Source organism: Apodemus sylvaticus, chromosome 19 (assembly GCF_947179515.1).
Source record: "Apodemus sylvaticus chromosome 19, mApoSyl1.1, whole genome shotgun sequence".
Taxonomy (NCBI): Eukaryota; Metazoa; Chordata; class Mammalia; order Rodentia; family Muridae; genus Apodemus; species Apodemus sylvaticus.
Window position 1 is genome coordinate 13964216 of NC_067490.1, and position 27351 is coordinate 13991566.

The following is a 27351-nucleotide window of genomic DNA, read 5'->3' on the forward strand; positions in this document are numbered from 1 at the left end:
GAAGGGGTGGATAGGGGAACAGGGAGGGAAGAGGGCTTATGGGACTTTTGGGGAGTGTGGAACCAGGAAAGGGGAAATTATTTGAAATGTAAATAAAAATATATTGAATAAAAAAAAAACCAACCCAGTTCGATCAGTGTGTCAAATTTTTCTACTGGCATACATGGGGCCAGGCCGAATAGGAAAAGCAAACTTGAAGATGACACATTTAGAAAGGCAATAAATTTCACATTAGTGGTTTTTCTGTCTTTGAAAATTAGCTATTTACTTCTTTTCTAATCTTAGGAGCTAGGTGCCAGTGACCTTGGTTTTTTTGCATCACTTCTCTGGAATAACTCTATTTTTATATTTAATTGATCCCTTGAGTAAGAATGTCTGTTTGCCTTCTCCTTCTATATCTGATCTCAACATCGCGATGATAACATTTCTGTTAGGGACAAGCTGGAAGGATGTGTTTAATGGTTTGATTTATTCTTTATCCATATTGCCTAAAATATGGGAATAAAAATGACAGGCTGACATCTCAGGAATTTATTGCAATAAATAAATGAGGGAATATGCAAAACAGTCTAAAAGCATGAAACAATATATTCAATTTATTTATTCACTGACCAATTGGTTTCATAGTTTTCATAAATTCTTCCACTGAAGTGGAAGTGATTCCTGAAAGGTCCCAGAAAGGAAATTACTTTCGGAGAGAGCAATATTAATATACCCAAAACTCACTATTTCCATAATTTGTGTTCTATATCTTTATAATCAATCCAGGTAAAGTAGCATTCAAAGGTTTTTTTTAATAAGTAAATTAAATTTCTTTGAAATGTCTTTTGGCAAAAGACTATTAAGGCACTATTATCTGCAGGGGGAAAAGACTTCAGAAAAGAACCTATGGAAAAAAATAAGCTGAACATTGTGTATGGGGCAGTAATATGACTGAAGACATTTGAAAGGCTTTGCTCTCTCATAGGAAATTTCATTCTCATCCAAATTAAAAAGGAGCAGGCAGAAGCGTTTGTAAGTGTGGGACAGAAATACAGAAATAACTTGATCCTGCAAGATGGTGCATTATAAAATTACAGAGTAGGATCTTAGATATAGAACATACTCTCACAGGGGGAGAATGGCCATTAGCCGTGGGGAGCTAGCTTAGACTGCTGGGGGCCATGAGTCAACAACAAAGGAGAAACATAAAAGATCCAGCGGTCCAGTTTGCCTCTGTTTTGTGAGAAACACTACGACCAAAAGCACAGAGAGGCTTTATTTCATCTTATAGTTCCAGGAAACTGGAGGAAGTCACAGCTCTAACTCTAGGCAGGAACCCAGAGGCAAGAACTGATGCAGAAACCACAAAGGAATATTACTCACTAGTTTCTCTCAGCCCATACCTATCTCCTGAAGGAGTTTCTGCCCACATTTGGAATGGACTGTCCTACATCACTTAGCAGTCAAGAAAATATCCCACAGAACTGTTCACACATATATTTTTATCAAATCAGTTCTTTACTTGAGATGCCTTCTGTTCAACTGACTTGCAATCATGTTAAGTTGGCTTTTAAAAACTAACCACAACACCAAGCAAAGCAAATCAAAGCAGAAGAACATCCAAGCAGAGGAAGACATTTGGGAGAAATAAAATTTGATGCTTCTTTTTCTTTTTCTAAGATTTCTTTATTTTATTTGTATGAATACACTGTAACTGTCTTCATACACACCAGAAGAGGGCATCAGATCCCATTACAGATAGTTGCGAGCCACAACATGGTTTCTGAGAATTGAACTCGGGACTTCTGAAAGAGCAATTAGTCCTCTTAACCACTGAACCATCTCTCCAGCCCTCTCATGCTTTACTTTCAAAGGTGTCTCCAGACAACTTAGGTCCAGATACAGGGGACACTAGATTCCTCCTAAAGCTCATCAATCTAGAAAAACCCTGCTTCGTAACCACCGAGGGATGTTTTGTTAACTGATTTCACAGTGTGGGGAGCTAGCAAACTATTTCCCAAAGTGACTAAGTCATCTTGCATACCAATGTGTGAATGAACAAGTGTCCAGGAGGTTTCAGTCTTTTTTATGTCCTCACTAACAATTTTCAAGAACTTTTTTATTGTGTGGCTCTTTTTATAGTAGTCTTTCAAATGCTTATAAAATAGTGTCTCACTGTGGTTTTAATTTGCATTTCCCTAATGGATTATGAATTACTCTTTCATGTAGTTATTTGTCATTTGTAAATATCTTGGAGAAATGCCTACTAAAATTCTTTGATCACTTTTAAAAAAGAGAAACAAGGAAAGAAACAAAGAAAGAAAACTCCTGCCCTATTCAGCTAAGATCTTTCTTGTCCCACACACAGACTAGAAGTTAGGGATGGAAAATTGCCAATGGCCATGCTTGATTGCAAGTCATGATGCTGAAACACTTTTAAAATAATCACGATACAGAAGGTGGAATGAGCCCACCATGGTTTTTGTTGAGTATTCAGACAAAGCAGTAAAGGGTGACGAGACCCAGATGAAGTGAAGATTGTTGCGACTTGATGAGTCAGCAGCGAGGAAAAGAAGTAAGAGGTTTGTTTGAGTTAGCATTTAAATCTGTTCTTGACTCCTAGTTATTTCTCTTTCTATTCTACGCTAATGCCTGACCTAAAATTATAAAACAAACTGCCTCCCGTTCACTTATCTGAGTTTACCAAAGCTCTCATTATCAAGTGAAGATCTCTGTTCCCCATGATCACTCAGGCTAGGCACCTGGAAATTAAAAATAGAATTCAGACCCAGGTACATTTGTGCAGCCAAGGCAAATCACGAACAATAGTAAGAACATACATTAATATCAAATCACAGTACTGTGATAATGTACTTGAAAGGTATTTTTTTAGAGTTGTGAGAAGACCAGATATAAAAGAAAATGCACCAGAAGAAAATTTCTCTCTGCCAGTGTACCTGGAAATGGGGGTGGAGGGCTCTCTCTGAAAATCTAAGAGGAGACAGACAGTTTGCAACATGTATCAAAACTGAAAACACAAATTTCAATAATCAACAGTGTCATGTTGAATATCCCTTAGCTACCAACATTGTTCTACAGCGGTAGTTTTCAACCTGTGGTTTGTGACCCCTTGGGCAGTTAGGGGTTGCATATCAGATATCCTGCATATCAGATATTTACATTACTGTTCATAACTGTAGCACAATGATAGTTATGAAGTAGCAACAAAATCATCTTATAGTTAAAGGTCAGCATAACATGAGGACCTGTGTTAAAGAGTCATTATCATTAGGAAGGCTGAAAACTGCTGCTTTATAGGATCCATCTATATATATATATGTGTGTGTGTGTGTGTGTGTGTGTGTGTGTGTGTGTGTGTGTGTGTAGTCAGCTTCCTGTAATCCTCCTCTTCATCTTGACTACTTTTTAATTTCTTATTGTTAGTGTATCTCTCTACACTGTGCTCTCAAATATGGTATTCCTGAATTTCTTTTAGCACAGGACACTAGCATGAAGAAGCCAGGATATTTCCTTTGACAGAACAACTAAACTTAGAAAGTCATCCGGCTCTAAGTCACCCAAATACAGTAGAGCCCTTAATTACTTTCTTAAAAAGCATTTTCCCACTATATGACCCAAGCATCCATTCTAGCTTTGCAGAAGGAATCTCTGTTGGCCTTGATCTATGTGACAGATTCCTAAAGAACTTGCTCGTGATTGACTTAGTATCTTCCAAGCTGTGGTTTCCTTGTGGGCACACAGGGTTATGGATAGGAAGAGGGCCTGCCCCTTCTAATTCTTACTGTGGTTCTATAAATCCTTGGATTATTGACACACCTAGAGACAAGGCCAGAGTAAGGATATCATTGGTGTGCTTACAAAAGAAACCAAGGAAAGAGGCCACTTTGGTTGGGGCTGAGAAGGGCAATGTGCTTCTACAGTTCTGAAAGGCAATATGGACTCTCAATCTAATTCACTTAAACAACTTGGTGGAGGAAAGTTTCATATAAAAATGCAATCGAAAGATACTTTATTCTTAGCACACAGAAAAGGGATCAATGACTCTGAGGCATGTGTATCTTTTTAGAACACATAGAATAGATTTTGTTAATTTTTAGGGCATGGATAATTGAGGTGATATCTCAATTATGCATGGAAAAAGTCATGCTGTGCTGTGCTGGATGTCTGTCACAGGAGACTATCAGCTACAACATACATTTTAAATACACATGAAATGGAAGCCTGCTCACTGTCGATCATGGTCCACAGATACATAAGGAATAATGAACTGAATTGGTGAACAAAACTATTATACAAGACAGAAATCCAAGTAAGTCCTTTAGTTTATGGCACATGAAACTCACTCTCTTGATATCCTGAACTGGCTTGATTGGGGCTTTTGATCGTGACAGGTACAGTTGCTTAAACACAGCCACATTTGAAACCAGTGCCATCTTACTATTTAGATGAGAGGGAGGGATGATACCTCTAACCCCAGCATTGTGGCTGGCCTGGGTTACCCAAAGAGTCCCTAGCAAGTACACATCAGAGTGATGTACTGTTAAACGAATAAATATTTCTACTCTAGGTTAATCATAATGAAAAATAAACCTTCCTATGAATCTACACTAAAGTAAGAGGACATGAATTCATGTTTCTTAGCTATTTATTTGAAAAATGGCAAAAATGTTAATATGACAATCTGTCAAACTGCCTATAGTTATGTAAATATTTAGGATATATGCATGCATCTTGTGGTGTGTGTGTGTGTGTGTGTTTGATATTTCAGGAATGACTTCAAATTATTGCATATAAGATTGCTATATACATATTATGTGTGTATGTGTGTAATATACATACACTGAAGTTTCTCAGCTCACAGGAGAGATGCATCTGGTTAAGTTTCTTGTAAGTTGAAATGCCATGTAAAAACGCACTTGACGCATCTCACCCCCTGATCTTTAACTTCACAGCCCTCTGCTACAGAGTGTTGGCTGCTTATGCTCACATAAGCACATTCAGGATTGCTGGCTGATGAGGGGTCTCTGGCTCTGCGACAGCCAGCCTTGACAGTTATTATCACAGCTCCTGTCACCAGCCTGAGAAAAGCTTTGCATTTAAAGTTTAAGGTGTAGTTTCTTCTTAATGTGTATCACATTCTCATCACAGAGGTGTCAAAAACTCACACAGAACTGCTGGAAATCGGGGCTGTGTGCATGTGTGCACACATTCACGCACATAATCATGAAGTGGAAAGAACCAAAATAAATTTAAGCCAAAAGTTTTGTGGTAAATACTAAAAGAACGTGGACCACGCATTTATGTAGCTGCTTAGACTTTATTGTTAATTTAATTATTTTTCTGAGTCCAAAAAGCAGGTTAAATGGAACAGCTCATTATTCAATAAATGGAATAGCAATATTTTGGACTAGAAAATATAGGATAAAAGAGTAGCTATGAGCTTGATAAACAGAAGTGCAGGAAGAAGAGACAAATTTCTCATTATCATTTGCTTCATATTTTTAAAGTTTCATTAAACCCTAATTTCACATGAAACAAATTCCATACTTTTGTTAATGGTGGTACTTGGTACATTTACACCTTAATTCATTTTCTGTTGTAATAATTATTGAGAAAGGGGTTATTTATTTGTTCATTATCTTTTCTGAATTTTTGTCTGTGTCCATAGGTTTGTCTAGCCTGGAACTTACTCAGCATCAACTCAACTCGTGATAAATTGATGAGGATAGATGGGCAGATTCAGTAGGAAGAAGAGGTGAACTCCCAGATGACCAGAAAGGCATGGTCCATTAAAAAGATCTCTACCAAGTATTCCTTCTCCTCACCCACCAGGCTCTGTCCACCCTGCCCCATCTTACTAGGCTCTGTATGCCCACTCTCAGTTCTACTAGAGCTCTATCCTATTTCTGTGTTCCTACCTTTTTCCCAGGGGCAGTTGGCCACCAACAAAGAAGGACAAAGGGACTAGTGTCGAAGGATAGGGTTCAGATGGCCAGTGAGCACAACAGGAATAGCAGACATCTAGGATCAGGTTCAGAGATGCAGCTCAGCTTTATCCAGGGCAAATCAATGGCTAAATAGATTTTGAGAAGAGGGTAAGGATTTCCAGGGTGAGTATGTATCATTGGCTGGAGCTTGGGGTACTAGGAATACCTCATTTGCATGGAGAGGCATTCCTGGAATTCCAGGTGCTTCCTGGACAGGAGAAAGGAAGTTGAGGACTAAATGCTATCCCTTAGATAAAAGATCAGCCAGAGAAGAGGAAGCGACTTTAAGAAAAGGCAGCCCTCCATCTTGAGCAAAGCTCAAGAGAGCTGTGTAGACCTGGAGCACTGCAACCTTTCATAGCAGGATTTGATATATTTCTATAACCCATTGGAATCATTAATCTCTGCACCCCAAGAAAGCTCCATTGAACAATTAAGTCTCTGATGACCGAACTCATTCAAACCATAGCAAGGTTGTACACATCCCCCAGGAATAACGCTGTCCTTTTAAAAATCTCTTGTATTCTTCAGAACCTCCCCTTCCCTTTTCTTTTTAATCCTTTACACCCCACAGGACCACCTAGTTCTCAAAGCAACACCCATGTGCCTCTGCATAATTCCTGACACCGTTATACCTGTATTTTAAAGAAATTATGCAATGGATATTACTTTTCTGGTCTCTTCATAAGTTCTTTTGACATTGGGACTTAATGTATTTGTAAGTAGAATTCCATTGTACAGCTCTGCCTTAATTTAAGATAAATTGTATTTTTTATTACTGTGTATATATGATGTTTATGTGGGGGTGGGGTGGGTGAGGGATGGACCATGGAAATCAGAGGACATGTTTGTGGAGTCAGTTTTCTCTTTACATCCTCGTGGGCTCCATGGATCACATTCAGGTTCTTCAGCTGAGCTAGCAAGTATATTCTCCACTGATTCATTTGGCCAGCCCCACCTCAATTTGGTATCTATCTACTTGATGATAGACGCTGTCTTCATTTCCTTATTATTAAAAAAGCCTCTTTCCTAAGGTATATCAGTGTGTAGAGGAGAGCTTCAGACAAGAATCATCAGGATTATTTCCTCTTGAGTTCTGTCCACTCACCTTAGCCATGGCCATTTATCCCTGGACCTTCCTTTGCTCATAGAAACCTGGGGTAACTTCATGCATCCAGTCTCCTAATAAGGACACAAGTCCAATTTAAAGAGGTCTCATGACAATGGCCTCATTTTAACTCATTATCACTTTTTAAAGCCCTGTCCCAGTGCACAGTCCCATTCTGATACTCCGGCAGTTAAGTTGTTCACTAACCATAATACGATGAGTCAGGATCCAGTCTTTAGCATGCACCTTTGTGGATGTAGCTAGGAATGGCCTGGTAGACAGAATGTAAGGTAGATGTTGCTTAAGCTACCATATTCTGATATAACTTTGCATTTCCACCAGCTTCTGTTCCAGTGCTTCCAACAGATGTCACTGATGAAAAAAGACAAATTAACTCTGAGCTAATTGCGGACTCACTAGCTCCTTGTAGCACTGGACTATTTAAAGTTCTTTGTTCTTGTTGTTCTTTTAGAAAACTTACACAGTTGGCACGGGTGTGTGCTCAGCAGATCCACCTCTTTTGTCATGATAAAACTAACCTGAATCACTACTATTATTTACCTACTATTATATTCAATAGAATTATTGAATTCAATAGAATTATTCAGGATTTTTGGGTCTATGTTTATTAACACAGTATAAGGTTTCCAGATGCTGTTATAATCTATTCTGCCTTTATTTTCAAATGAATTTCTTGTAGGGGGCATGCGTTTCATTATGCTTTTTATTAAATGTGTGTGTTATTCTTTCCTTCCTAATTGGGTACATTTTAATTATTCATGTGATTTGATTAAGACATGTAAGCTTGCATTTATCTTCTGTCTTTATTTGTATAACATTAATAATTTTCATAATTCCATTTGAGGATCACCAACTATAACACCTTTCATAATTATTCATTTACAGTTTTCACTATACATGTTAATTTCATCACATATAGTTTTTAAGTATTTACTCACTGTTTGACACAGTACTATCATACAAGAACATGATAGCACTGTATTTCTAACTTTGCCTCAAAAGCTTTTTCCCAATTTTTCATGTGATCTACTTCTACATATGTTATAAACATAATTCAATATTTTTATTATTTGCATCTAGAGAGTCAATTTTAATTTGACGATATTAAGGGAAAGAACAATACAAATAAAACACAACCTTCCTCTCTTAACATTTCGACTGTTCATCATTTCTCTCTATTGAGATATATTTTCAGCTACTGTTTCATTCATATAGCTTGAGGACATTTATTTTTAATTTTTATTTATGGATATCTGGGTGAGTGAATGCAACATGTGTAGAGATGCCATTGGAGGGGTGTCAGATCTCTTGGAGTTGTAATTTCCAATGTTTGAGAATCACCTGACAGAGGCACCAGAACCAAACTGAGTCCTCTGGAAGAGCAAGCATTAAGCATTCTTACCTACTGATGAAAATGGGATATTTTTTATTAGATATTTGCATTATTTACATTTCAAGTGGTATCCCCTTTTCTAATTACTCCTCTGAAAACCCCCTAATGCATCCCCCATCTTCCTGCTTACCAAGCCCCCCTTGCCACTTTCCTGACCTGGCATTTCTCTACACTGGGGCATCGAGCCTTCACAGGACCAAGGGCCTCTCCTCTCACTGATGTCTGAAAAGGCCATCCTCTGCTACATATGCAGCTGGAGCCATGGGTCCCTCCATGTGTACTATTTGGCTGGTGGTTGAGTCCCTGGGAGCTCTGGGGATACGGGTTGGTACATATTATTGTTCTTCCTATGGGGCTGAACTTCTTCAGCTCCTTGGGTCCTTTCTCTAGTTGCTCCATTGGGGACACTATGCTCAGTCTATTGGTTGGCTGTGAGCCATGGGATTTTTAAAGCCATCCCCTTTGTATTTAGAGCTGTGTTTAGACTTGATAATATGAAACCTATGCACCTTCCCTTCTGAACATTTACAGAGCAAAGCCCACCAACTGACATTCCATCTTTGGATGTGCAGATGCTCCACATCTGTCTTTAACTAGAGTAGCTTTAGATGTAACGTCGACTACCACTTGCCCTTGCTGCTTTGTTGATGTGGTTTTTAAATTTTATCATTATCCTTGGTTCAGAGTGATTTAATGAGCATTGAACTGTTGAGTGTCTCGAACACATAGGTGTGAAGTTATTCCTCTCATTTGGAATAAACTTACAGCCATTATGTTATGGAGTACTGTACTTCCTCTTGGTTATACGAGTTATATGTCAACCTGATATTGTCTCATAGAATGCTGATGGTCTGTTTATTTCATACTCCGTTTGCAACACTTAATACTGCACTAGATGGCAGAAACAGTGCTTGGAATGGTGCGACCTTTGAAAGAATGACTGTCTAGTTATCACTGTTTCCAGAGCATTGCTCTGTCTAGAACTAATCATTCCATAGTGTTATGGCTGGTCTCTCCTGAATACTTCAAGCAGTATAGCTTTTAGCACTCTGGAAGGAAGAGTTTTACGTCTTGGAGAGTAAGTACTCTTGAGTTTACGCACACTGCAAGGACCATTCTTATGTGCTTGTCTGTTTTATTTTTTTTTCTACAACTCAGGTCAATTCATCACATGCTTGTGTCATTCAAATGAAGACTGAAGGATACAAAGTCCTCAAAGGTTTTCTTTGTAAAGCTCTTTCCTCTCTAATACCCTGCCATATACATTCTCTAGCCTTAGGCTTGCCAGATAGATACTTCCCCCAAACTCAGATTTCCAGGGTTCCCCTGCTCATAGTAGGTGGGAGATTTCTGCGGGTCATTCACCTTATTTGTTTCTCCTAAGGGATCATTTCTTTGATGCACTTAACATGAAATAAAATGTATTTCTGCTTCTCTAGTTTCCCAAAGCATGTGGAAAGATAACTTTGATTCTGGATCAAAACAGAAATCTCCCAGGGATACCTGGTGTTTTAAACACTTTTTGTTGTTCCTTTGAAGGAATTTCTTATCATTCAATAATGTCTTCTTCAAAATTTGTCTTGTAACCTGTTTTCCAGTTTAACAGTATGAGAAGTATGCCTCTATGAGGCAGTTAAGAGTTCAATTTTGTAGGTGGTCCAGCAATGGATAAGAAAGGTCAGGGGGCCAGCTGGGCCTTTCCTGATTATGAGACCACATTTGTCCCTGGTGTGTGTGTGTGTGTGTGTGTGTGTGTGTGTGTGTGTGTTGGGGGCACAGTTATCAACAAATTGCCATCCTAAAAATAGAGACCTGGCCATTTTCAGATGTCTATGCTCTTGATCCTATATGTCAGGCCTTGGGAATAGAGACAAATAGTATCTATGATTTATAACTATTGACACAGTGTAACTAACATGTTATAGTAGTTCAGTGCAGTAATACAGAACACAGAATGCAGACAGCCATGTCCAGTCATGAAATCTTCAGGGCAAATATCATTTAAGACTAAACTGCCAAAGGTCATTGTCCCTGTTCAGTTACTGGAAAATGAATGCAACCTTCACATTAATCCCTATATCCCTGGCACCTGCACCTGAGTTCACACAGCACAAACATGTGAAGAAGGAGCATTGTGTAGAATAAAAAAAGTAACGGCAGATTAAAAACTAAATATGTCCTTACAAACACATATTGATATTTGCAGTTTAGTTTAGGTTTTTAAATAAAGTTGTCCTACAATACTGTGACTTAAAAGTAATTAAGAAAGTTTTAAAGATTTTCCTGCCTGTATCATAGGAGGATAACATATTACCCCAGTTTCCTTGAGACAATCTCAACTTCATTCATTCATTTGTTGTTATAATTTTCCAACCCAATTACCCGGTAAAAGAAATCTCAACTCAATCAATATCGATACAAGCTATAAGCCTAGATTGAGTGGATCTCCCACTACACTACTCTATGCCCACCTATGTTATCCCACATAATTTGTGGTTTCTCCAGGTCACAAGTTTCTTTCCCTCCTCAATGTCGATCTTCCGTTGCTCCTCCTACTTCCCCTGTAAATCCTTTTCTCCTCCCCCAAACTCTCAGCTCCTTCTTCTTCCTCCTGCCCAGTCATTGGCTCTAGCCTTTATTTGAAAAGTTAAGGTGGGGAAAAGGTTCACAAGGCACTTGTATAGTTGATTAACATCTGGTCTGCAGCACCTTCCAGGAGTGGAATTAGCATCAGAATACAAGTTCAGGGCTCTCTCCACAACATCATTCATTTACTTGTTTGTTTACTTGTTTATTATTCATATGAGTATTTTGCCTGCATGTATCTATATATACTGAGTGCCTTATGAATGGTCAGTGTCCATGGGGAGCAAAAGAAGGTTTCAGTTACACAATGAGCTGCTATGTGAGTACTGGGAAACAAACCGAGGTCCTCTAACATGCATCCAATGCTCTTAGTTACTGAGCCATCTCTCCATCACCCAAAGCTAATTTCTCAATCTCAGGTAGAAGTACAGGTAGGACCTGTATCAGGAGCAAACACAACACTTCTCTAACAAACTAAGACAGATAACAATATGCAAGCATCCATGTCCCGCCCTGAAATATTCTGCTAAGGTTCCTGGGATACCCGCTTGTGGACAAGTTTGCTAACAATTGTGGTGAGTTGGATTAACACAGCTTGTATTCTGCTTGTAAGTGCTGGCCACTGAGATTTGGAGTCTGTACTTAACCCAAGGGACCACCCCAAGTTAATTCTGGCTAAATCTGATTGGTAAATAAGGATACCAGCAGCCAATATCTGGGGAGAAGAGACATAGGCGGGGTTTAAGTTTCCCTAGGCTAGAGACCATGAGATGGGGAGAAAAAGGAAGTATCCAGGGGGATAGAGAAGCCATGCAGGAGAGAGGAGAAGAGAGCTATCATGGAAAAATAAGGACATGCAGGAGGGAGAAGGAGAGCAGGTGAGCTATAAAAATGTAGCCATTCGAATTTAAAAAGCAGCCCCAACAGAACACAGACATACTAAATAGTAACTCAGAGTTAATGGTAGGAAAGTAGATTCTAACAGCATGGAGGGTAGACAGCTGCCCAGTTATTTGTGCTGCTGCTTAAGGCTTATTTAAAATATAAAAACTGTCTTTGTGTGTGTGTGTGTGTGTGTGTGTGTGTGTGTGTGTGTGCACGTGTATATGTTTCATCCAGGAATATAAATGGTCAAAGGCAGGAAGGAACGCCATGCTGAGCTTTGTTAATTTTTTTTTTACAACATACGATATTTGAATGCATGAGGAGTGGTTACTCTAATCAGAGAAAATCAAAAAAGCCAAGGATTGTCATATTTCATACCAAAATACTGTCATTTTTCAAGCTCCTGTAAGGACAGAAAGACGCAGAGGACAAGAACCATAGTCTGCCTCATGTGCTGGAGCTGAAACACCAATCACAAGTAGCAGGGTATAGGACAGTGATGCTCAGAGAATGGGAGTACGCATAAAGGAGGCTCAACGTAGCACTGAAGCAACACATCGAACCCCATTAATGTGATAATATAAATAAAATCACATGTTAATCAAGTATTTATTTATTTATTTTCTATTTTTTATTTTTTGAGACAGAGTTTCTCTGTGTAGCCCTAGTTGTCCAGGAACTCACTGTGTAGACCAGGCTGGCCTCAAACTCAGAAATTCGCCAGCCTCTGCCTCCCAAGTGCTGGGATTAAAGGTGTGCACCACCACTGTCCAGCAGAAGAGACATTGGTTTCCCATTGCAGATGGTTGTGAGCCACCATGTGAGTTCATGTAGGAATTGAACTCAGGACCTCTAGAAGAGAAGTCAGTGCTCTTAACTTCTGAGTCAACTCTCCAGCTCCAAGTATTTTTTGTTTTAAAGTGCACACAAACATTACTTCTAATAAATATGGTACTTGGAATTATTTGATCAGAAAAACTGTATTGTTGCAAATCATTCAGTAATGACACTAAAAACAGAGTTGCCCATGCACTCACTGATAAGTGAATATTAGCCCAGAAGCCTGGGATACCCAAGACACAATTCACATATCAAGTGATGCCCAAGAAGAAGGAAGAACAAAGTATGAATACTCTGGTCCTTCTTAGTAGGAGGAACAAAATACCCACAGAAGGAGATACAGGGACAAAGTGTGGAGCACAGTCTGAGGAAAAGACCATCCAGAGACTATCCCACCTAGTGATTCATCCCATATACAGTTACAAAACCCAGACACTATTTTTGATGCCCACAAGTACTTGCTGACTGGAGCCAGATATATCTGTCACCTGGAAGGCTCATGACAAATACAGAGGGGGACACTCTCAGCCAGCCATTGAACTGAGCACAGGGTCTGCAATGGTTGAGCTAGAGAAAGAACCCAAGGAGCTGAAGGGGTTTGCAGCGCCATAGGAAGAACAACAATTTCAACCACCCACTACTCCCAGAGCTCCCAGGGATAAAAACATCAACCAGATAGTACACAGGGTGTTACCTATGGCTCCAGAGGCATAGGCAGCAGAGGATGGCCTTGTTGGATATCAAAGGGAGGAAAAACCTCTGGTCCTGGAAAGGCTCATTGCAGCAGTATAGAGGAATACCAGGACAGGGAAAAAGGAGGGGCTTGATTGGGGAACAGGAGGAAGGGAGATGGATTATGGGACTTTCGGGGCAGCAGGGGAGGGGGGTACCGGGAAAGGGGAAACCATTTGAAATATAAAGAATATATCTAATAAAAGTAAAATAATAATAAAAAAGAAAAAAAGAAAAATAAATATTTTGTATCATAACATACATCAATTTCCATAAAAGAAGAGCCGTTCTATGGCCCCATTTTACAGGTTAGGAAGGTGAAGTGTTAAGGGATTAAGCAAAAATCTCAATTTTGGAGTATTAAAAGTTGACCTAGAAAATTCTCTTTTAAAAAAAAAAGGCAGAGATGCTAGAATTTATGATGGAAAACTTATTCGGTGATTAACACCATAAATATTCTGTAGCTACATATAAAAGTGGTAACTATTAATTGTATTCGACGGGCTGGGACCAGAATGCATGTGTAAGTCTGAGCTAAATTGTATGTGCCCACTTTAATAAAAGTTCAAACATGTTTGTGATATGAAAACCAACTTGTCAAGATGAATCAGTGTTGGTGATTTCTTAAAGCAAGTGCATTTAGAGTAGTATTCTTTAGATACCAAATATGTATTTTTAGAAGAAGTTTGCTTGTGCTTTTGTGTTTGAGAGTATGTCACATAATTACATTGTTCAGGGAGGCCAGTGGAGTATCAGATTACCTGGAGTTGGCATTATAGGCAGTTACTGGCTGCCTTACATGGGTGGTGGGAACCAAACTCAGGTCCTCTGGAGGAGTTATCAATGTTCTTAATCACTAAGCATCTTCCTTGGCCCACGCATATGTATTGAGGCCCCCTTTAATTTGAGACATTTTAGAAATAGGAAAAGAGTCTGTTTCTATGCCTCAAACCATCTCCCAAGTGACTTCATTAATTGTCATCAGTGATTGCTTTCAGCCTGTAAGTATCTATGTAAAGTTGCTTAGGTTTATATCAATGCTTGTGGCAGAGTTACACTGGCAATTTGTTGTAATTTTACAGTGCTTACACTGGAGGTTTTAAGTCATTTGTGGTCCTTTTCTGTGTGCTCAAATATCTGCAGCCCGGTGAAGTAGAAAGTGCCACTGTAGGTATAGAAGTCAAAGATGACAGACCGAGCTACACTGGGGCCAGTGAATGCTGGCTGCTGAGGTGATATGGACTAATAGCAATGTAATGTGCATGTGCTGTGTGTTGTGAAGGAAACGTAAAACCTACTGACAGAAGGATGGTGGCAATTATCCAAATGAGTGACTCTCCTGAGGTTGACCAGATAACTCTGAAAGAAAGAATCACTGTCATAGAATAAATCTTCCAGGCAGGACCCTTCTCCAGCACACCCCCACAGGAACAGGAAGTAGTATGGAGAGGGGAACTAATGAAGACTATATGTGTATATGACTGGCTTTCAATAAGGGTTATGCTATGAATCTAGCCCTGCACACTCCACCTTGAATATCCCCACTGAGATAGAATTGCTCATACCTATAAAAATTTAGAGCCAGTGGCATATATGTATATGTAATATATAACAGTTAAGCATTCACACAAATACAAACCAATAGGAAATGATTACATTTTCATATTTAGACCTAGGGAGATGGCTCAGGGAATAACAGGCTGGCTATACTAGCATAAGGACTTGAGGTCAGATCTTCAGGACCCGTATGAAAGCCAGGCATAAAGATGAACATCTTGTATCCTGAGCCTTGGATAGGAGAAAGAGGCAGATCCCCAGAGGTCATGGGTCAGCCAGCAAGGCAGCTCAGGAGTCTCAATGAGATACTGTCTTAAAAATGAGGTGAACAAAAAAAAACACATCAGTGTTGACCTCTATCCTAATGTTGACTTCTACTTGAGGAAAGAGAGAGACAGAGAGACAGAGAGAGACAGAGAGAGACAGAGACAAAGAGAGACAGAGAGACAGAGACAGAGACAAAGGAAAGAGACAGAGATAGAGAAACAGAGACAGACACAGACACAGAAAAGGAGAGAAAGTGCTATGCATGCCACCCACATGTGTGCATATGCTGTCATTCTATATATACAAAACACATACTCACACCCACAGACACCTAAATTCTAAATTCTTTATTTTCAAACACTGCATAGAAAGTATTTCCATCTATGTCTTCTCTTTCTTACCACTGGACTCCTCACACCTCTTGTTTTAATGAATTGCCCTGTTTGAATTCAGCACCATAAATATTGATCTCTCTCACAATTCTTCAGCGTAGTAAAAGGCTGAAGCAGTTTGGAAGACCAAATAGCTCCGAGGACACACCCTTTGTCAGTTTCTTCTTATCTCCTGGAGAGTCCTCTCAGAAAAAACAAACTCATCAATTTGCTTATTCTGCTCTAGAAGGTAGCAGGCACCAAGCTGCTCTAGAATGTACTGAGCATGAATATTGAGTTGGTCTTCATATGAAACCTATGTCTTGTTTTAATAATGTGATTTGAAACTTGATAGACTTCTATAAAGCACTTAGCAGTTTGACTTGTCATCAAAATATCTACATAAGATTGAAGGCCACATTTCACACTCAAATATTAGGGTTGTTAACTGCAGTGTTTGCCAAGAAGTCAGCTTTTAGGTAGGGATGGGACACTGAGGATACTAACTTCATTAATGGGTTTGTCTGTGGATGAACACACAGCGGAATGGACCATGATGACATAAGAATTAGCACATAAGTCATTGGGGCAGTGCCTTTCAATGGTGCATCTTGTCTCTTGTCATTTACATTCTCCTTTCTGTCCCCCTCCTCCTCTCCCTCCTCCTCCCCCTCCTCCTCCCTCTCCTCTTCCCTCTTCTCCTCCTCCTTCCTCTCCTCCTCTTCCTTCATTTTCTCCTCTTTCTCCTCCTCCCTCTCCTCCTCCTTTTCCTCCTCCTCCTCCCTCTCCTCCTCCTCTTTCTCCTCCTCCCTCTCTTCCTCCTCATCCCTCTCCTCCTTCTCCTCCTCCTTTTCTTCCCCCTCCTCCTCTCTCTTCTCCTCCATCTCCTCCTCCCCCTCCTCCCTCTTCTCCTCCTCTTTATCCTTTTCCTCCCTCTTTTCCTCTTTATCCTCCTCCTCCCTCTTCTCCTCCTCCCTCTCCTCCTCCTCCTTTCCCCCTCCTCCCTCTCCTCCTCCTTTTCCTCCCCCTTCTCCTCCCTCTCCTCCTTCTTTTCCTCCCCCTTCTCCTCCTCCTCTTTCTCCCCTCCTCCTCCTCTTTCTCCCCTCCTCCTCATCTTTCTCCTTATCCTCTTCCCCTCCTCCTCTTTCTCCCCCTTTTCTTCCTTCTCTTTCTCCTTATCCTCCTTTCCCCTCCTCCTTTCCTTCCTTCTCCTCCTCTTCTTTTCCTCCTCCTCCTTTTCCTTCTCCTCCCCTTTTTCCTCCTCCTCTTTCTCCTCCTCCTTCTCCTCTTCCTTCTCCTCTATCCCCTTCCCATCCTCCTCCCTTTCCTGGATATAATATAGTGTGTACCTGCTCTCCATCATGCCCATCACCCACTCTTCTCTTTCCGGGCTGCAGGCATAAGCATGCTCCACCCAGATATCCCTGAAACCATGAGTCCAGTTCACCCTTTCTTCTCTCTACTCATCTCACACATTCTATTGTAGTCATGACAAATGAATACAGTAAGCAAAGCATGTATTTTCTCAGATGTTGGCTTTCCATTAGGTTGCCTCCTACAAATGACTCATTCCATCAGGAAGCCTGTTCAGCATCTTCTCACAAGCTCCTAGGCACCCTCACTCAGCATCCTCTGCCTGAGTTACATCTTGCTCTGCACACCCCAGCTAATGCTCCAATTAGCAAGGGATCTTGTATATTACCACTTGCCTTCTTACTTTTCATTCAAAAAATGTAAATGGGATATTTCTGTCTTGTTTTGGATCAGTTTGATAATCTTTTCCATTTCAAACTTTTAAAAGAGATTCATTTACTTTGCATGAGTATTTTTGTGATCTACATGCATGTATAAACACTTGTTTGTGGAGGCCTGAGGTTGATGTCAAGCATCTTCCTTCATTCCTGCCCAATTTACTTATTGAGTCAGAGTCTCTTGATAAATCCGCAGCTTGGTAACTCCAGTTAGCCAGTAGGCTACTGTGACCATTAGAATTGGACACTGGAGATCTGAACTTAAAAGTCTCCATGCTTGCAAGATTAGTGTCTTATCTACAGGGCCATCTCCCCAGGCCTATATTAGTTGATGCTTAGCATTAAACAACTGCACAGAGGTCTTGATATACATATAAATCTTTCACAATAAAGGATAGTGCCTGCCCATGAGCCTTACTACTTCTATTTTCTTCTTCTTGCTTCTAGTTCTTCCTTTTCTCCTAACATTGCTCCTGACTCTTGTTTCCCAGAATTCACAATCGAACAAGAGAACTGATTGAGCAACATTATAATGATAAGAAACTAACCCCAATGAACGGTGACTCTTGAGGATGCAGCATCCCCAGAATGGGTCATTACCCTGACCATAAGAGTATGATAGAAGCAGGCATTACCACACTTGAATCACAGGGCTCTCTCCAGGAAAGATCTGTGAGGATGAGACCTTTACAGTTCCTTGAAGCATCTGTACTGGGATAAGCACTCCAAACTCACTCTGTCCTCGGCGTCTTGCCCCACTTATCCCTCCATTTAACCACGGATCTTAAGCCAGGGCTCTGGAGATGGACTTGAGAGCTCCCTGGAGTCCTTTAGTTCTTTATGTGCCAATCTGGCCATATAGATTAAATGTCTTTTCAGTCTTCCACCATTATTCATGGCTGTAAGTGTAGCACTGGGAAAAATAGAAGAATCCAGTCTGTTGATGCACCCAAACCTAGCAAGGGCTTTTATCCTAAAACTAGTTCCAGTAAACTATGGATTTTTATAAAGATTCTTATTCAATTCCTACAGATGCATGATAGTCAAGATGAACCTACTGACAATATACACACATTTATTCAGACTCATTCTTAGAAAGAAAGTCTCTAAAATTATTTGACTATATATGATTGTAATATGTAAGGATGTTTTATATAAAATTTAGTCAATAATCCGCTTTAGGTATCTCAATAGAGAGAGAGAATATTTTCACCCATAAAAATACTAAACTTGAAATATATATTAATATATATGCATATATATATATATATATATATATACTTATCACAAAATATCCTTTGAATAACATTTACTCAGGTATAAAGAACAGCTTCAAATTCCAACATTTGACCTTTCTTTGTCATTCTTTCACAATCTTTTGTATCCAAAGAAGGTCTTGTCTGGTACTCTCTTATCCTCTGGAAAGATTAGATACACATAGAAGTTGTACAGTTGTCTCTAGCCCTGAACGTGAGTTGACCACTTGCTAAGGGGATCAAAATGCATTTTATGTGAGCATTTAGAATAAAGGTAGAGATAGTTGTGTAATAACAGCAATAATATCTAATGTCTGACCATGTAAGAGGACAGAAAATAATGACTTGAAATATGAGAGTAATGCAGAGAGAATATATTTCAAAATTTGTCCTGTTTTGTACAGGCATCACTTTGACCTGATATATAGTGGAAACTATAGACAGAAGTTCAGAAAATAAAGCATAATTTTCTCTCTGTCTCTGTCTGTCTGTCTGTTTGTCTGTCTGTCTCTCTCTCTCTACTTCCCTTGCTCCCTCCTTCCCACATTCTTCATCTCCCTCCCTCCTAGGATAACTCTGTCTACATTTGGCTTCCAGCACCCAGCCGAGAACACACTGAATAAGACCTGCATATTGAACCTACTTTTCTTAGTTCACTGATTTCTTTCCTCCAATTGCTACCTCAGACCTCGCCTCCTTCCTCCTTCCTGGTGAGTATGTCTTTTCACCTGATGTTATATCTTTGAGAGTTATGTTCTAGGTTTCTCTTGTGTATTCCTATGTGCCTAGATAAGATTTGCTCTCTCATTAATCAGAATTTGTTTACAGGTCATTCTGGGTAAAAGATTTAACTTACACTACAACTGCAGGTGCTACCAGAATTACATATAGCTTTCATACCTCAAGGAGAGGAGACTTAGTGGGAAAGACCCTGGTGTTGGGCTGATCATGGGATGAAGATCAAACGTACACATGTGCACCTGCATCTCTTGATCAAAAGCTTTCCCACAGAGGGAAGTAGATGTGGGTCCCCAAGTCTCTCAGCAAATAGAAGGCTATTTGCTGAGTAAGAGACTTCCTCTTCACTTTCTTCTAAGGATTATGACAATTGAACAGTCCTCGGTTTTCTTTTTTTTTTTTTTCCAACTAGGTCACTTTTGAATTTAGCATGCCTTTTAGCAGTTGAGTCATAGAGTCAAAGGGGAAAAAAAAAAGCCTCTGTTGCAAAAGCAAAATCCATGAGCTGTTCTGGTTCTTCTGTAAATCTAGAAAAGAAAGATTTGTCAGTTGACTTTAAACCATCTGCTTCGGTTCTTTTCTGAGTTGATAATGCTAAGTCATGGGACAGGGCTAAAGTCACTAAAATGGAATTGTTAGGAGCAATCCCAAAAGGAGTATTAGACTGCAGTGTAGCTGACTATTTGAAGGTTTTCATAACACTGTGATAAGGTAAATAGTATAACATTTATTTTTCAAGTGAAGACTAAACCAGATAGTTTAGCTGATTGCCCAGGGGTTCATAACTAACAAGGAAATGCAATACTACTCTAAAATTGCTGATAGTAGGAAATGACTTGTTTCCTTCATTTTTTATTCAATATATTCTTTATTTACATTTCAAATGATTTCCCATTTCCTGGACTCCCCCTCCCCCAAAGCCCCATAAGCCCTCTTCCCTCCCCCTGTTCCCCAATCTACCCCTTCCCACTTCCCTGTCCTGGTATTCCCCTACACTGCTGCACTTAGCCTTTCCAGGACCAGGGGTCTCTCCATCCTTCTTCTTGGGCTTTCTTTGATATGTGAATTGTGCCTTGGGTATTCCAAGCTTCTAGGCTAATATCCACTTATCAGTGAGTGCATTCCATGAGTGTTCTTTTGTGATTGGGTTACCTCACTTAGGATGATATTCTCCAGTTCCATCCATTTGTCTAAGAATTTCATGAATTCATTGTTTTTAATGGCTGAATAGTACTCCATTGTGTAAATGCACCACATTTTCTGTATCCATTCCTCCACTGAGGGACATCTGGGTTCTTTTCAGCTTCTGGCTATTATAAATAGGGCTGCTATAAACATAGTGGAACATGTATCCTTCTTACATGCTGGGGAATCCTCTGGGTATATGCCCAGGAGTGGTATAGTGGGAAATGACATTTTAAGACTTGACGAAGTATTCATCAAAGATCTGGCCTGGCCATGACAATGTTACACTAAGAACTGATACATAAAACGTATGTAAAATCATGCAGAAGACATTGCTGAGGTATAGTGTAACTAAGTGAATATATACCCTACAAATACGCTCTTGTAGAAAAGCCTGAACTGGTTCTTGGATTCAATTGGAAGACTGTTGAAGAAGCTTGCTGAGATAAATGTCACCTAATGATACATAAAATTAGAGGATTAGAGTTTAAAGGATGAAGTATGGATAAAGGCATATTTAACAACGGTGTCAAGGGTTTTATCCTGGGGTCAACATGTGGGAACATGTATAATTGTCCTTTTAGCTCTATAAGTGGATAAAAACTGGCAGCTATTCATGGTGAATTGGAAGCCTTGATACCAACAGGCAACCCACAGGCATCCCATTTCCAAAGAGACATTTTATGCTCAAAATCTATTTAGTGTGCTTTAAGCATAACATTTGCACATATTTACATCTGATTAGGCTTGATACATATTCAGTTGAGCTAAAAGGACAGAGCATATATACTTTTTTCTTTCTTGAAAAAATAAAATGTTACCAAGGCCTGGGTAGGATGCCACATGCATATAGTCTTATGACCCCAAAAGAAGAGGAAGAAGGATTACAAGCTTTAACCAGACTGATGTACAATGTGAACACACACCCCCTAATAAATAGAATAAATAATAAGATATTATCAAACAAACCTTTCCCTATTTTATTACATATTTCCTATTGAGTCGGCATCAATTTACTATTGTCAAAAATATAATGTATATTATCTGTAGCTTCTTCTAGACTCTTGACATTCTAAACCTGTAGTCTATAAACTTGGCTCTAATTATCTTGACAATTGTCTTCCTCCTATTTATAGTTGTGATTTTGATACGACATAGATATTTTAAAACTAAAAAAATTTACTCTGATGCTGTTTTGTTATGTTGTATTTTCCTGGGTATGATTAGTTTCTGTTTAGCCATTTCTGTTGAAGTCATTTAAATGAATTTTACATTGATATTATTTTAGAACTTTTATAATATATAATTTAGTTAGCTTACATATAGTAAAATTCACTAAAATATGATAAAATACAGATTTTTTTAATTTTAGAGAGCAGAGAGAGAATATATGCAAATAAGTAAAAAATGGCACCATGATTCATAGAAATAAAATAGTTCCCCTCAAATATGAGACAGAGTACATTCTCTTGCTACAACCAAAGCCATGTGAGGACATTTTTTTTCCTATGATATATTTTATTTTTAATGGTGAGTATATGTGTATGTCTATGTGTGGGTATGCACACGAGTGCAGTTGCCAGAAGTGGCCAAAAGAGGGCATCAGAGTTTCTGGAGCTAGAGATACAGATGATTGCAAGCCATCTGACAGGTGCTGAGAACCAAACTCAGATCTTCTATAAGAGCAGAGCACCATCTCTTCATCATACCATTTTACATGGAAGCCATTTTAAATATATTTACCTTTGTTTGTTCTCATGGGATCTTGTTCAGTAGTTCACCTGGTAGAACATACATGGCTGTGGCTTTCCCAGGGCTGAGAAGGCAGCCAAGGGTATCTGTCTTTGGGTCTGGAAAAATGTCCCTATTAATCAAATTTTACAAATAAGTAACCACAAATCATAATCTAGATGACTTCAGGTACCAAGGAAACTGGTATGCTGTTTCTTGAATATGGGATATAAAAGTGATTTACTTGGATACATGAAATAAAAACTAAACAAATCCTAATATTTAATTAGTACCAACTAATTAATTCTAGCTAATCTCTCTTAATGTCTCCAGCAAATTCCCTTCTAGATGCATGCTGGTAACCTGTCATAATCCTTTACCCTTAGTAGCCTGACCTCAGTGATCCATGCTCAGATGCTTAGATGCTTACAGGATCTGGAAGACTCTAATGAACAAAGCTTCCCCTGCCCCCTTGTGAGTGATTCTAAGTTGTATTTATAAATTGTGACAAGGAACAGATTATTCTTATACTCTAATAATAACTGATACAGCAGTGGGTTGGTCTGATGCTGCTTGTATTCTAATGCTAATAGTGTTTCCTCAAGACCTTGTTGCCCCAGCAATGAGAGTCCACATGCAGATGCTATGTGACCTTTCCCCCTAATTATTTCTGATTGGTAAATAAAGATGCTGGCATCCAATAGTTGAGCAGGAGAGATCTAGGTGGGGTGTAGGCTTCCTGGGCTTGGGGGTTAGAAGAGAAGCACAAGGAAAGAAGAAGGTGGAGGAGAAGGAGAAGCCACCATGGATTATGTGAGTTCAAGAGGGCATGGGCATGAGGGTGTCCAACTGGAGTTAAGAGCAGCCCAGATGAAATATAGGACATAATAACTATGACCATGAATGTACACAGAACCACAGAGAACAGTATAAAATATTGGCAAGGGGAGAGATGCTGAGGAGGCACAATGAATAACGATGCTTGCTGCTAAGTCTTAGGACCTGAGACCACTTCTGGGGATTCACATTAAAGAAGGAGAGAACTGAGCCCTGAAAGAGATCATCTGAATTCTATATGTATGCTCTAAAAGGTATGTACACACACACACACACACACACACACACCTTTTTAACATGATAATGCTTATGATATGGACATTTTATCATATTTTTTTAAAAAGGAAAGAAAAGGAATTGTCGGGTAGTTCTTTTCAACTGGCCTTGTACTTTGCTTTCTGTGCAGTAGCATAGTTTAGTCCTGTGTCAAGGTAAAATAATATGAAGCTTGACTAAGTGAGAAAGACTTTTTTCCAAGAAGAAATCTTTGTAAAGACCCTCTATTGGGAGGTCACAAGAGAAAGAATGTGGGGCACTGTGTCCTATGGTTGTGCAATAAATAAATCAGTTGGAGCAAAGCTCAGAAAAGTGTGTGTCCTGCAAACAAACCACTGTTCTTGGAATAACCGGGCAAGAACAGGAACAATAGACCAGGGTCACAGTAGAATACAAAGCTGGTGTTTATCTTGCTAAATTCTATTATAACATCTACAGGTCATGTCAACATGGTTCTTCGTCATAATGTAATTGATGGAAGGTTATTAATGCCAGCTGGTGTCGATCATCTCGGCTAATTTCAGAAAAGAAATGATATTTACTTTGGTTAAATTGAATTTCTTTCAGGATGAGTTGGACTGTTGATGAAAAGGTGAGTTTACTGCACCTTCTATATGGTTCCACATCTCCTTAACCTCTCTCCAAGTCCCATGGAAAATCAGAGAACAAAAGTTATAGAAAGTCCTCCAACTTTCAGAATGCAGAAATGAAACTAGACAGAACTTTCTAGAAGCCCAAGGATTGAAGAGGTGGGGAGAAGGTATGTGTTAAGTCAAAGAGACCAGAGAACCATGAAGACCAGACTTAAATGGATCATAAGGACATGCCCTGGATACCAAACAACACTGTCCCTAGAAATGAGATTTGGCCACGCTTGCATATATTAGATTATTCTTTGTCCTACAAATTAGCAATTTCATATCCTGTAACTAATAAAATGATGTCTAAAAACTAGGGTCAATTAGTCCTATTCCATTGGGAAATTTTAGCATCTGCATACAGCTTATAAATAGTAATATCTTTTAGGAAATAAAATGATGCAGGGGTTCTTAGTAAACAGGGACAGACACTTGACATACAAACGTGTGCATCTGCTTGTTTGTAAATTTGAGCACATATGTCTTAGTACACATGTCTGTGCACATGGCAAAGCACATACCTGTGATTACATATATGACAGAGTGGGTAATCATGAGAATTATTACACTTAATAATAAAAACAGAAGGCATAGTTTTACTTTCTTATTCCTTAAAGAGCAGGGCAAGCATTATTAAAATATTAAACACAGGTTGTCTCAAATGGCCTTAATTCTCAGGAATGTCTGATGTAAAGGAACAGGTAAAAGTCAAACCTAGGAGCGGGATAAACTCTTTTCACTTTCCTCCAGGGAACTTCTCAGACTTTAGAGGGGTGAGAAGGAAGCTGGGACAACTTCAACACTCTTGCAGAAGGGATCCTTGGAAATACCTGCCTGAAGGAAGTCACTGAACACCATACAGAAGACAGTTGGCCTTGGGGACTCTAGAGGGACACAGTGGTTTTTCTACAAAGTGAAATAATGAAAGACACCATTTCACCTCCATCACAAAACACAGCCAAAGTCCTTCACCATTCAGGTTGGAGAAAAGAAACTCAAAGTATGTTTTGAAAATGTGTAATTTCATGAAATTTTGCATTATTTATCCCTGGTTTGTACTGCTCTTTTTCTCTTGAAAATTCTCATTAAATGACTGAAAAATTAAAATAGCATTAAAATTGTTCAGAAGAAGTTAGTATTTCAATATCATCTGAAGATTGTAGGAGAAGGAGAAGTGTTAATAATTGGGTTGGTGCTAGAACCATCTCAATGTTCATAGGTGCTATAGTCTAGGATGTTTCCCAAAGCTACAGAACTCCAACTTAGTACTGTTGCAAGGTGGTGGACAAATTGAGGTGAGGTTCATTGTGGGAATCTGGGTTACTGGGGAATGCCCTTGTGGGAAATATTGGGAACTCAGCTTCCTCCTGGCTGTTCTTACTGCCAAGTAACCAGGCAACCAGCAGCTCCTGCGACAGGCTCCTGCCACAAAGCATATAATAAATAGGGTAAATGGCCAGTGGTCAAAGTCTCTAGAGCATAAGCCAAAATGGATATTTACCAAATTAATTATTGTGCTTCCTTTGTGTCAGTTCATTAACTGATTTCTCTTTGATGCTCAGCAGGACAGGATAAAGAAGAAAGCATGGTTTGCAGCTCCCTTCTGTATCCTGGTCCCATTAGGATGATTGTTCATGTTAGACATGAGGGCGTGTCTCTTCGGTGTGTTTAGGCTCTTGCTAGGAAGTTGGGACATGTCTTGTTCATGATGCTTTGTTTGGAACGATGGTGCGATGACTGGAGTCCTGAGAATGTCACTGTTCATCTCTGACAGGGAGGGAAGGGAGCCCAAAGTTAGAAAGAGGCAACCAGGGGGACACCAGAGAAAAACTGTTAGATTCCAAACAAATTGTCCTCAAACCCTAACTACTCTCTAATCTTACTGAAGACTGAATGATTTTACTATCTAAGCATTTACCCTGGATCTCTTATTGTTTACAAGAAGGAACATATTAAATATTTTTTAAAAGTATTTTTGGTACAAAATTTTAATATTGGTAAGTTTCCCATACACACTATCACTGAACTACCAAGAACCTTTAGTATAAATGGTCAATGCATGAAAATGGCAAGCACTATGCTCTAAAGGGATAATACATATCCTAAAAACCAAGAATTTTGTTGTTGAACTGCTTTAAAATAATGAAAACTGCTCTTCTTATAATTCTAACATAAATACCCAATTCACACAACAACAGCAGCAAATAAACCTAAAGGACCAGAAAATTAATGTATTCCTGCCATATCAAAATTTGCTCTGTAATGATAAAGTACATGGGAAGGTAAAGTAAATATAAATGGGACCCATTCCATGGGCAAACATCAATCCTTGATACTATTAATGTTACTCTGTTATGATTGCAGATGGGAGCCTAGCATAACTGTCCTCTGAGAGGCTCTACCCAGCAGCGGACTGAAACAGATGCATATATTCTCAGTCTAACACTGGATGGACCTTGATGAGTCTTGTGGAAGAGAGAGTTGAGGGAAGGACTAAAAGCTCTGAGGGGGAAAGGAACTCCACCAAAAGACCAACAGAGTCAACTGGCCTGGACCCTTGAGGCCTCTCAGAGACTAAATTGCCAACAAAAGAACTTTCATGGGCTGGACCTAGGCCCCCTACATATATGTAGCAGATATGCAGCTTGGTCTTCATGTGGGTCCCGCAACAACTGGAGCAGGGTCTGGATATCCCTAAAGCTGTTTCAGTCTGTGGAATACATTTGCCTAACTGAGTTGCCTTGTCTGGACTCAGTAGAAGAGTTTGCCATTAACCCTGCAGAGATATGATGTGCCAGGGTGGGGAGATACTGCAGGGGTGGAGCAAGGGGGAGCGCTCCACAATCTGAGAGAAGGGGAGGTGGTATAGGGGAGGGATTGCGTGAAGATGGAATTGGGAGGAGTGACAGTGATTGGGATGTAAAGTGAATAAATAAAAAGAAAAAACTATGGAACATACAATTCAGTTAGTTATAATAGCTAAGAGCATCAAATAAATATGGTGAACCTTCAATAGCATTTCTCATAGATATCTGAAATTTCCTCTAACTGGTTTTCATCCATTCTTACCTTCATTATTTCCCATTTTCATTATCTAAAGATAGTCATTGAGTAGTAACGACTTGTGATTCAACTGAATTGCAGAGGAAATCTGCAATGAATGAATGAGCTCATCCATTGGTAGGAAGA